Below are 13,730 nucleotides of genomic sequence, written 5' to 3'. Positions count from 1 at the left end.
ATACTGAGGTAGTGTAAAGAGATTGTACTAAGACTTTGGTATCTGACCCAGCTGTGAGAAGCTGCTTTTAGATCTGTGTTGAGTCAGTTAGAACCCCATAGATACCAGCTTCTAAGGTGCTGAGCCATCATTGTATACTGAATACAGTTCTCTCTTTTTTTCTTCTTCCTCTACTCCTTCATACATTTGGGCCTTGAAACTTGGTGTTTTAAGCACCATGTCTGTGGTCAAAATCTCATTATAAGAGATGCAATGAGGCATTTGAATTCACTTCATGTTTAACTTGAGGCCATGAAGCATCTCCTATAATAAGTAACTTGCTCTACTTTCAATATTAGACATTTAATATTGGACTCCTATCTCAAATGAAGGGATCTCATTCTTTGGCTGAAAATTCAGACATTATGTATTTAAGAGAGAAAATTTGGGGGCTCGATCTAGAATTTGAGGTTTGATTTAGTAGATTTGAATTTTGTAATCTATGGACTTGGAGTTTGCAGTAGTTCATAAGAACTATCTTTATACCTTCATAGCCAATGATTTCCTGTTAGCCTTGAAATGTTTTCATATGTCTTTATCCTAGGTGTTGGGAATCCCAACTTGAATATTTTCTAAATATAATGCTAGGTTTGCTCCCCTGGCTCCAGCAAGGTGTTGTTATAAGACTCTAGCCAAAGCTGGAAATATGTCTGGTCATTTCTCTCTACCCAAAAGCCAGGAAAAATCCGTCATCTTTCCTTTCACGCTCTACCAGGGACCTACCCCTGGAACTCTCTTTAAAGAGATTGTTCCTAAAAGATTTGTGCTTCATCAGTTTACACATGGGTTTTTTCCAACCCCACAGGTCTCTCTAGGGGGGCTGAAAGGAAGACCTACCATGAGGGGAGTTCTCATTTAGCACTTCCTCTCTAGCTCCACTTCCTGTCTAACTGGCTCCACGAGAGAGTTACTTCCAGGACATTTGGGCTCCAGGTAGACATTGCCCCTATAGCTGCTGTGGAAAAGACACAGCATTGAACTCAGGCCATATTCAAAAATAGCAATGAGGGTATGGATAGGGGTTTGAGGGAGGGGTCTCTGAATTCACTTTCATGTTTAACCTGTTCCATCTGATTTGGGTTTGGCTTCATTATATGGTTCTCTCCCACTCCATTCACTTCTGTATACCAATAATATAGACTTTACTCTGAAACCAATTTCATAAAAGCTATTAAATGTTACTTGAATGTGTGTGAAATTGAAAAACCCTTTTTCAATCCTGCCTTGGAAAGTTCTCAGTCTGGCCTGCTCAGCCTCATAAACTCCTGTAAGCCTCATAGCTAGGAAAGACATCAGATAATTGTCACTGTTCACACATGGCGTTCTCATCTGAGCTCCAGTATTTTATACTTTCTCATGAGGACACAACATTAAGATGAATTGCTTTCAACACAGAATTAGCAGTGCCCTTCTCAGTTCCTCCTCCTACCCTCCTCACACTTCCATGGTTCCTACTTTCCAGCTTCAATTCAATGAGTCAACCAGAATATTTTCTCAACATTCTCTTCCCAGCTGTTTACAATGAGCTTTGTAGTTCCTTGTCATCTCCCCATTCTAGGTCACTCCTTTGGGTTCTTGGGGTATTAGTTGTGGGTTTGGAAAATTAGTTTCAAAGTTTAAGGAAATAGGGCTGGGAATATGGCCTAGTGGTGAAGTGCTCGCCTCGTATACATGAAGCCTTAGGTTTGATTCCTCAGCACCACTTATATAGAAAAAGTCAGAAGTGGCACTGTGGCTCAAGTGGTAGAGTGCTAGCCTTGAGCAAGAAGAAGCCCGAGACAGTGCTCAGGCCCTGAGTCGAAGCCCCAAGAAATAGTGCAAATTTCCCATTATCTTTCAGAAGATACAATTTTTTGGAAGCTTCTTCTTTGGGATGTTGCCAGGCTCTGGCACTGTTAGTTTTATGAACATACTGGTGTTCATCTCTGAAATGTAAGCAAGCACAGTCTGAGCTGGATGAGATCATTTTTTATAGAATCTTTTTTTTTTTAATTTCAAATCAAGGACTTTCTTGGTTTTTATACTAGTAAAAATAGTACATCAAATCACAGTGACTTTTTTGCTACAAAAGCGGGGTGGGGGCTGGGAATATGACCTAGTGGTAAAGTGCTTGCCTCATACATGAAGCCCTGGGTTCGATTCCTCAGCACCACATATATGGAAAAAGCCAGAAGTGGCGCTGTGGCTCAAGTGGCAGAGTGTTAGCCTTGAGCAAAAAGAAGCCAGGGACAGTGCTCAGGCCCTGAGTTCAGTCCCCAGGACTGGCAAAAAATTTTAAGAAAACAACAACAAAAAAAGGTGCGGGGGGCTGGCAATGTGGATTAGTGGTAGAGTGCTTACCTAGCACATATGAAGCCCTGGGTTCTATTCCTCAGCACTCAGAAAAAGCCGGAAGTGGCGCTGTGGCTCAAATGGTAGAGTCCTAGCCTTGAGCAAAAGGAAGCTAGGGACAGTACTCAGGCTCTGTGTTCAAGCCCCAAGACTGGCCAAAAAAAACAAAAAACTGCTCTTCTTTCTAATGTCTTAACATCTATTTAAGGTTTATCCTCTAATATAGGAGAATAAGATATACATTTTTACTTATTGAAATATTTACAAATATGAAATATAGCTAAGAGCAGTGTCTCACACCCATAATCATAGCTACTAGAGAGAAGGATCATGATTCAAGGCCAGCCTGGGCAAAAAGTTTCCAAGTTACCAGGGCTGGGAATGTGTCCTAGTGGTAAAGTGGAGCATGGAGCCCTAAGTTTGATTCCTCAGCACCACATAAACAGAAAAGGCCAGAAGTGGCCTGTGACTCAAGTGATGGAGTGCTAGCCTTGAGCAAAAGGGGCATTGAGCAAGGGACATTGCTCAGGTCCTGAGTTCAAGCCCCAGGACTGGCAATTAAAAAAAAAATAAAGTTTACAAGTCTCCATCTCAACCAGTAAAAGGTGGCTGTTCATCCCATCTATGCCAGAGCATACCAATAAAACAGAAGGAAAAATATTTAAAAGATTAAAATAATACAAAACAAAACCAACAGCATAAAGTTGTATTCTAAGGAGATCTACAGTTTAATAGTATCCATCCTAGGCCCTGACACATTACAAAACATCTTGCATTCATTCATAAACAGTGAGGTAGATTATTAAGAATTTGCACATAAGCCTTATTTGGATGTGGGAGAAGGTATTCCTTATTTCCATTAACACCATTACTGATTTCACACATCCCCTCTGATTTTACCCATCCCCTCAACTACTCAACTACCCAGTCCTGGACCCCACAGATGGATGGGACGTAGAGCCTTAAATTCAGACATAAGTGACACACAGGCATTGCACTTCACGTTCTCTTCATTTTCTCGTATGGTCAGTGTAGAGTTCCTCACATATATAAGCACTGTAGAGACTTTGCTGCCATTTAGACACTGCATAAACTTAAGGTGAGTAACTTCTCTGAAACCTTTTCCTGACAATACTCCTGCACTTTACCACACCTTCCACACCTTATCACAGGCCTCTGCTATGAGCAAGGCAGGTGATTGTTCATTTTTGCACAAGGAGCTGTAGAGAAGTGGGTATTGTCTGATTTGCCTAAGTCCAAAGCATGTTAGTAGAAGACTGAAGACTTAATAGTCTCATTTCCCACTGTTCTTCCGTAAACCTCAGTTTTATACCCAAGAATGGCTCTTGCAGCCCTCTACTGTTGCATTTTTCTAGGAAGTAAAATTGCATTCATCAAATTTTAGTGGGGCCTACTGACCAAAAAATAATTTTAAAAAATGGGAAAAAATAACCACTATTTGCATTGTACACAAAAAAATCAGACCATGTAGGAGTTGAACCTGGCCATTCTTTTTGGCAAGCTAATTGTCTAAAAGAACCGCTCAAGAGGGTGAAATGCAGCCAATAAGTTCTCTTGACTTCAACCTCCAGAATTTATTATCTCCCTTGTTCCAACTAGCTTTTGGTTTAGAGAGATGATTCACGTGGTAGAGCACCAGCAGAGCAGAAAAGGCTGAGCAAAAACACAGGGTCCAGAATTTAAGCCCCAGTACCACTCTACCCCACCAAAAAGAAGAAAAGCTTTGGAAGATGACCCTTAATGACCCCATGGGCCCACAAACCTCTCCACTGCATTTTGAAAGTTTGGTCTTAAAGGAAATATCAGTAAACAAGCTCTGATCTCATCTTCAGTCCTAACTCATATTACACCATCTGTTAATCGTGGCTGCTGGTTTTTGAAGGTGCTATAAGGCGTGCTTCAGAGCACAGCTTCTGGAGACATTGCCTGGGCCCAGGCCATTCCTTTGCTTAATAGCAGTGTCCCCTGGGAAGTTAACCTTTCTCTGTTTCCATTTTATAGCTTTATTATAAGATAGAAATGATAACAGTACCTAATGGATAAGGTCTTTTGAAGACTGAATGTAAAGTGGAACCGCTATTGCTGATTCTGCAAAATTATGGTATAAATTTTTTTTCTCTTTTTTTTTTTTTTTTTTTTTTGGCCAGTCCTAGGGCTTGAATTCAGGGCCTGAGCACTGTCCCTGGCTTCTTTTTGCTCAAGGCTAGCACTCTGCCACTTGAGCCACAGCGCCACTTCTGGCCGTTTTCTGTATATGTGGTGCTAGGGAATTGAACCCAGAGCTTCATGTATACAAGGCAAGCACTCTTGCCACTAGGCCATATCTCCAGCTGGTATTAAAATTTTTTAAAGTAGGGCTGGGAATATGGCCTAGTGGCAAGAGTGCTTGCCTCCTACACATGAAGCTCTCGGTTCGATTCCCCAGCACCACATATATGGAAAACGGCCAGAAGGGCTCTGTGGCTCAGGTGGCAGAGTGCTAGCCTTGAGCGGGAAGAAGCCAGGGAGGGTGCTCAGGCCCTGAGTCCAAGGCCCAGGACTGGCCAAAAAAAAATTTTTTTTAAGTAGGTTATCATTGCAATGAGAAGTGGCAGTTCATAAGAAGGAACATCAAAGGAAGAGTAGAAACAAAAGGCCCAGGAGTTATGTTAGGACTTTAGGAACCATCAAAGAGCCCTACTGATCATTTAAGATGTTCCCCATACTATGCTCAGTTACAGACCTTCACCTTACAAGTCTGTGATCTGGATGTTCTTGACCCTCTTTCAAAGAGGTAATGGCTCAAAGATGAAAGCAATTGACCACACTCCATAACTCACAAAGCAGAGCAGTTTCGCATCTAGATGCGTGTGAGTGTGAATGTGTGTACACACACACACCAGTCCTTGGACTTGAATTCAGAGCCTGGGAGGTGTGCCTCAAGGCTAACACTCTACCACTTGAACCACAGCTCCACTTCCAGCTTTAACAGAAGATAAGAGTTTCATGGATGTTCCTGCCCTAGCTGGTTTTGAACCACCATCTTCAGATCCCAGCCTTCTGAGTAGCTAGGGTTACAGGCATAAACCACCAGTACCCAGCTGTATGTAGACTTCTGACTCCAAAGACCCTGCTGTGTCTGTAACAATGATGTGCTGAATTCAATGGAAGTAGAACATACTGCCAAAGCATTTCAAATAATTTTAATAGTAACTTTGAAAGCTACTTTGTTCAGAACAGCAAAGCCACATTTTTGTAGGAAGTTCTCCAGTGACTGATTCCCTAAGAATTAGTGCTGCTTTTTATAGAAATGTGTCCAGGACCTGAGATTTAAGTAATGCCTTTTATCTTTAAGTGCATGCAATGACTTAAGATGTCTCCAAAGTCCATTTCCTGCTCTCTCATCCTTTCTTCCCACTGCCATTTCTCCCCTTTATCATCTCACTAGAATTTCAAAATTACATCCTACTTAATCTCTACAGTCCTTTTTCTAGACCAGTCTCCACACTGTTACCAGGAAAAACTGTCTAAAATACCTGTCTCACCATCACACACACACACACACACACACACACACACTCACACACACACACACTTTGCCTTCCAGGTAAAACCCAAATTAAACTCCTGTCATCTGGTCCCTACCCCCCTTTCCATCTGTATCTCTAAACAAGTCTGCAACACATTCTGAGCCAAGTGATTGCCTGAACCTGCTTTCTACCTACTTTGATTTTGTGCATGATATCCTCCGCCTTCAAAGAATTCTACCTTCCATCTTTCACTTTCAATTTTGACTCACTTCCTCCAAAATTTTCTTATTTATTTATTTATTTATTTGTCAAAGTGATGTACAGAGGGGTTACAGTTTCATGCGTAAGGCAGTGGGTACATTTCTTGTATAAATAGTGACACACCCCTTCATACCCACAGATTAGATGCCTGTGCTCTGGCCCTTTAGCCTGGTGCTGCCCTTTTCGTAGCACCCAGTTATCCCAAACTCTAAACTTTCTATCCTCCCTCACCTGGTTTGAGCTCCAGAAAGAGCATGACTCATTTTATATCCTAGCAAAATGACTAGTCCACAACAAACACAGTAAATGTGAATTTACTAACTGAATTTGAGTAAAGAGTTACTGGTATCCAAGTACTAATAAGGTGGTCACTTCCATCTCTAACCTCCAACTCATCTGGAAATGTTGAAAGGGCAGAAACCAGATCTTAATCATCTATTTCTAGAGCCAACTCAGGGTCTGGCACATTGAAGTTGTGCACCCAGTGGTTACTGAAGCAGTTAATTAATTGAAGCTGGAGCTAAACCAACTGGATCTGCTGAAGGGAACAAAATTAAAGAAGAATGAAGGAATTGGTATTGTGTCCATAGATGAGGCCAGCTTCATGCTAGGGTCTGTATGTTTACTCTGTCCTCCCACACCATCTCAGAATTACACTATGAGGTCAGCATTACTTTTATCCTTATTTTACCACCAAGAAAACGGGTTCAGAAAGTTGAAGTTACTATCCAAGAGAAATCTAGTTGGGAAAGAAACTGAACTTCTCTTAATCCGTATCCTGAACTCATTCTTGCTCCTTTATTTCATGATGAGCTTCTGCCTCTCTAAGAAGCTTCAGTAGGTTTAACTTCTGACCAACAATAGGACAGAAGTAAATATTCTGCTGGGCCTCAGTGGCTCATGCCTTTAATCCTAACTACTCAAGAGGCTGGGAACTAAGGATCATGGTTCAAAGCCAGTCAGACAGGAAAGTCTATGAGACTCTTATCTCCAATTAACCATCAAAAAAAGGCAGAAGTGAGCTGTGGCTCTAGTGATAGAGTGCTAGCTTTGAGCAAAACAGATCTGACAAGCCAGGATCTGGTAGCTCATGTCATGCCTATAATCCTGACTATTAAGGAGGCTGCTATCTGAGGATCGTGGTTCACAGCCAGCCTAGGCAGGAAAGTCTGTGAGATTCTTTGTCCACCAGAAAATGAAGTGGTACTGTAGCTTAAAGAAGTAGAGCACTAGCCTTGAGCAAAAGAGCTCAAGGACAGTGCCAGGTCCTGAGTTCAAGCCCCACAACCAACAACAACAACAACAACAACAAAAATCCCTCAGGGACAGGCTGGGAATGTGACTTAGTGGTATAGTGCTTGCCTAGCATCAACGAAGCCCTGGGTTCAATTCTTCAGCACCACATAAACAGAAAAAGCTCGAATTGGTGCTGTGGCTCAAGAGGTAGAGTGCTAATCTTGAGCAAAAAAGAAGCCAGGGACAGTGCTCAGGCCCTGAGTCCAAGCTCCAGGACTGGCAACAAACACACACACACACACACACACACACACACACACACACACACACACCCTCAGGGACTACACCCAGGCTGTGAGTTCAAGCCCTATGACTCACACTCCTCTCTCTCTCTCTCCCTCTCTCTCTCTCTCTCTCTCTCTCTCTCTCTCTCTCACACACACACACACACACACACACACTAATATACTCCTTTTACTTCCTAGGAACTGTACCACCTTAATTTTCCATTTTTCTCTGAAAGATCCTTCTCTGTCTCTCTTGGAGCATTTGTCTGTTCTGCTTGCCGTGAATGTCAGAAGCCCCCAAGTTCCTTCCTTATCCTCTGCCATTCTTTCAAACTCTTCTTTAATGACAGTTTGTACCTCCAGACTCAGATTTTGTTCAAGGCACAAACTCCATGACTGTAGGGGCAGTCTGACTTGTTCTACTCCTCAGCATAGGCCTGGCAATTCGTTGGTGCTGGGTATTCACACAATAAATACTTACATTTATTACATGACAAGGACGGAGAGATTTATTAATATTAGGTCTTTTCCCCCCACCATCACCTTATGAAGTGGGAGCTATTGTGTTACTTGCTTCATTGGTGAGAAAACTGAGTTATAAGAAGTCAGGTTCAAGGCAACACAGTTGGTAAAGCAAGGAGCCAGGAATCAAGTTCATTCAGGCCAGACTACTATGCCATACTACTCTAGGAAGCTTTGGGGAACCTACTCCCCAGGACAAGCCAAAGGCCCTTTTCAAATCCTATGCTTCCTCCTACCAGAGCAGTTAGCATGATTATTTCCCCAGAGGTCTCCTCCTCTGGGCTGTGCCACGTCCACCCCCATGGAACCTAGCACAAAGCACAGACAATAACTGCTATACTAATAGATGAACTACTGTGCTATCTCATGAGCAGGAGCATACTAACCCTGCTTCCTATACTGATGGACTAAGGCTGATAGCCTCTGAACTTTCAGCTGTGTCCCATACCCATGACCCTTGCTTGGATGTGCCTATCTCCAAAGCAAAAAAAAAAAAAAAAAAAAAAAAAAATTCCCAACCATGAGTTCTCAGCAAACCAGCATTTAATTTAAGTACTATTTAAGTGTCCTTTGTCTTACAGAAATTAAGTGAGATTCTATTCACACATTCATTGTTGACGCCTTTTGTTCAACACTACCTCTAAGCCTCTGGCCCTTAACTTGCATCTTCCAAGCAGGATTGGACTGGGATTACTATTTGAGGACTGTGCTAAAGAGAGTTTCTAGAGATGTTGAAACTCAAAGGAGAATGCAGTTTGAGAGTCAGGAAAGGCCCCAGATGGGGAGAGTAAATTCTATTTGAGAGCTCTACAAGAAATGGACCTGCTATGTCTGACAGTCTGAGATCCCAGAATTAGAAAAGAGAGGCAGCCTACAGGATCAGAATGGAGCCTGCCCTCTGGGCTCAGGTCTCTAGGCCCTCTAAATGTTACCTGCCTTACTTGGGCACACACTAGTAACATTTGCATAAGGCTTTTCTGAGGAGTTAGCAATAGGAGAGACTTACTGAAACTTTTTCTGTGTTCTGGGAGTCAGATGAAGTGCATGTAAAGGTAATCAGGTGAGCAGCCAGGAAGTTGCTATATTTCCAGGGATGAGTGGCAAGACCTCTGATGAACGTCATGAGAATCATAGTCTTGCTGGCTGGGTCTGCATAGTCCCTTTCTCATTCCAGAACATTCCTGCTTCATCATATTCACCTTTCCTTGTTCTACAGATGGAGAAACTGAAGCTCAGAGCACTGAGTGATTGCCCTACATTGCCTAAGGCATGCTGTTAACCACAGCAAGTATTAGGGAGGAACTGGCTCACATAGCTATCACCTACATGCCTTGGTTTCTTCAAACATAGTACCTGTGGTCTTGATAAAAGTGATACTGCACTATGGGGGAGAATATTATGAACCAACCTTACCAGACTGTGCACCCCCACATAACAGGCTCTGAAAGGAGATGGGGATGGAGGAGCACTTCCCTGAGAGATTGGGGTGGCCCTGGGTTGACCTCTCCTTATGTACTCACTAGGACAGGACATGTTATGTTTTGTGGTCTGAGGAATAGACACTCTAGAGCAGGGCAGGAGGAGCTGGTGAGGTGACAAGGAAGGGAAGTGGCCTAGACACTCCTCTTGGATTCTGAGCACTTTGGCTTGCTGGGATGTCACTGGACCACACAAGCTTTGGGATTAGGTTTCACAGTCAGGAGACAACGGTTGCCAGCTACCCCAATCTTCCTTCTTGGCCAATAGTAGCAGTGGCAGCCGCAGCAGCAGCAGTAGCAGTAGTAGTAGTAGTAACATAATGCTGAAAAGTCTTGTTCTCTAGAGAGATGGCAAAAAAAAGTTTCATTCATTCAGTAACTGCTTATAGATAATAAGCAATATATTTTAAGAGTTTACTAAGTGGAAGACACTAAGAAAGACTTCACAGCTGGGAGCCAGTAGCTCACACTTGTAATCCTAGCTACTCAGGAGGCTGAGATCTGAGAGTCATGATTTGAGCCAGCCCAGGCAGAAAAGTCTGTAAAGATTCTTATCTCCAATAAACTACTCAGAAAAAAAAAACACCAAAAAACTAGAAGTGGCGCTGTGGCTCAAATGTTAAGAGTGTTAGCCTTGAACACAAAGAGGCTCAGGGACAGTGCGTAAGCCCTGAGTGCAAGCCCCAGGACCAGCAAAAAAAAAGGGGGGGGGGAACTGTACATGAATTGCACTACTGAATACTCACAGTGACTCAATAAAAGTGACTATTTACACCCTCTCCTGCAATCTCACAGAGATGCTCAGGACTCTAGTCAACATCTCTGGAACCACAGTTGCTAAGAAAACTGAGTCCTCACCAGCAGTGGGAGCACAGTACAGTCACTCCTGTGGGGTGAAGAGAGGCTGTAGGTGCACAGAAAGGAGTGAAGAAGCCATCAAAGAAACAGACTCCAAAGGGTGAAGGAAGTTTCTCTTCCTCCTTGCCTGTGGCCCCTTCCCCACTCACCCAGCTTGGGGAACTGGATAGGGAAAGTGGCCTCACCCCTACTTCCTAGTCTCTAACCAATCTCGCTTCCACAGATACAAAGAACTGTTCTCACTCCTTCCTACACTGTCTGTATGACTAAGAGAGTCTCTTCCTCTCTCAACTTCAGTTTTCTATCATGTAGCTGTCTGACTGCAGAGGCAGGTGGACAGCTCCCAGGGTCTGTCTCTCTGACAAGAGAGACAGTGGAGCCTCTTAAGAGGCTAGGTTTGAAAGAATGAATAGGAATCTTCCAGATAACTGACCAGTGACTTGGAACAGGGGGGAGCCAGGCATCTGTGCATAGATGCCACTGTGTATCTGGAGCCTGAACCACCCATTTGGGGTTCTTTACTTTTCTTTCCAGGAAATGGAGGTAACTCTGGACTAAGTAGTATCCACTTCTGAATTGGAGAAGGGAAGGGCCTGAGAAGCTCTGAAGAAGTCAGGGAACTGGGTACCACCTGGTTCACACATAACCTAGAAAGAGTTTATGCAACCCAGCAGGAAAGGGTGGAGGAGGAGGAGGAGGAGGAGGAGGAGGAGGAGGAGGAGGAGGAGGAGGAGGAGGAGGAGGAGGAGGAGGAGGAGGAGGAGGAGGAGGAGGAGGAGGAGGAGGAGGAGGAGGAGGAGGAGGAGGAGGAGGAGGAGGAGGAGGAGGAGGAGGAGGAGGAGGAGGAGGAGGAGGAGGAGGAGGAGGAGGAGGAGGAGGAGGAGGAGGAGGAGGAGGAGGAGGAGGAGGAGGAGGAGGAGGAGGAGGAGGAGGAGGAGGAGGAGGAGGAGGAGGAGGAGGAGGAGGAGGAGGAGGAGGAGGAGGAGGAGGAGGAGGAGGAGGAGGAGGAGGAGGAGGAGGAGGAGGAGGAGGAGGAGGAGGAGGAGGAGGAGGTCCATTCCTCCTTTAATTTGACCTGTAATTTGGGGATTGCAGGCTAGGAGTGAGTATATGCACTTTTGAAGGGAAGTCCAGCCTCAAATCCAGGTTGATCTTGCCTGGGAACCAGACCTTTCCATGACTGGGGATTCACCCAAAATCACACATCATAGTAAGGTTCTGCACGTGAAGGCTACTTCACCTTGAGGCTGATCCATGAGTATTAATTTTCAGAGGTCTTCCTGGGAGATGGGTCCAGGATAGTCCCAAGATCAATCAATGCATATAAGGAACCCCCAGAAGAACCTGTGAAACACCTGGACCTTTCCACAGTTTCTTCCACATCCTCTTCCCTCCTCTGCTTGGTCAGTTCCGAGTTGTTTTTCTAGATCATTTTTCTGGGTCTTGGAAAACTCTGATAACTAATGTGAAATTTTTAAATGGAAGAGAGATCAGAAAGGAGACTGTCTCCAACATAAACAGAACCAGTAACTTCCTTACGTGCCTCACATGAAAATTAGCTGGTATAGTGGATGAAAAAGATCCATTCACAGTAGCTACCTAACATAGAGAGGAGGATATATGCTTGAGAATCGGAATGATGACAGTCAGAAGTAAAATGACAACTCTTACCAAGAGACATAATAGTTGTGAATACCTTTGTGCCACCTTTGTGTCCTGTATGGAGACAGCGCATACTATGAAGATATATAATGTTCCCTCATTAATTTCTAAAGGTACTTAAATTTCCAGACTTACTTTTTTAAGTAGTCTTCAAATCATAAAATATTTTTTTCAGAAGACTATTTTGAAACTAACCATAAGAAATTTTGGGAAAACAATTTAACCTGCCCTCCTCCAATATTATAGAACTAGAATAATTAAAATATCAAGATTGAGACAAGAATAAACAGCTCTACAGAAGTGCTGAAACTGACAAAGGGTATCTGAGATCACAGTATATAATATATGGTCAGTGGGGGAAGGGGCAGATCATTAAATAGTGCTGTGATGATAATCATTGGGGGGAACGAATTAGGCTACAAAATTCACACCTATCAAAATTAATTTTATATGAACTAAAGGGATAAAAGTAAATAATAAAAAGCTAATATAAAATATAATTGAATACATTTAGAAGGCTGAATTTGGAAAATGTTTGAGTTCCTCTCTAAATTATATGTGTTTACAGTATTGTAAAATATCAAGTCTGATTACCTAATTTTTAAAAAGCCTCCAGTATCACAATAGCAAAGGATAAAGAAAAACAAAAATGCAGGGCAGGACAGCACTTTGGCATATAATAGGATGCTACTGTCTTTGGCATATGGACACATAGTTACTAAAACTGAGAGACGAAATGATCACTTAAAAAAAAAAGAATCTTTAAAAAGTGACCAACACATATGGAAAAAAATGGAAGGAATAACTAAGAAAATGAAAATCACAGTGACAATGACATACTACTCTTTTTTTTTTTGCTTGCATTGGCAAAAATTAAAATGATCAGCAAGAGACATTTCTGCTGAGTTCCTTTCACAGCTTTTCCTGAGGTCTACTTAGCAAGTAGGAACCAGAAAGGGGGAGAAAAAGCCTCTAGTCCATCTCCTAAGAATTTATCCTAAGAAAAGAAATTGGGCAAATTCACCAAGTATGTTCATTGCAGTAATGTTATTAGAGCAAAAATTGGAAAAACAAAGCTACCTATTACAAAGAATTGTGTGTATGTATATATATATATATACACACACACACACACATATATATACACACACACATATCCAGAGGATGGAATAAACCCTTAAAAGATTATATAAACTTGTTGATTGACATGAAACACGTTTATTTGTAAACAAAACTATATTTTTGTCGATATGAGTATACAGAAAAAAGTTTAGAAAAATATACACTTTTTTTATTTGCCTTGAATGTTTTATAAAATGTTTGCGTTATTAGATAAAGCAGTGATTCCTTTGGGGGAAATTAGGGTTTCACATCAGGGGTCCCTTTCAGGAAGTCCTCTCATCCTTTTTCCCTCCTCAAACTAAAGAATGTTCACACTAGTGTCTCCCGACACAGCCCTGTTCCCTCTGTTAAGGGTTAGGTGGCTAGTGTACCCACTTGGCCAATAATCTCTATTAAGGGGCCAT

Source organism: Perognathus longimembris, chromosome 7, assembly GCF_023159225.1.
Source record: "Perognathus longimembris pacificus isolate PPM17 chromosome 7, ASM2315922v1, whole genome shotgun sequence".
NCBI lineage: Eukaryota > Metazoa > Chordata > Mammalia > Rodentia > Heteromyidae > Perognathus > Perognathus longimembris.
Note: the sequence above shows the minus strand (reverse complement) of the source record.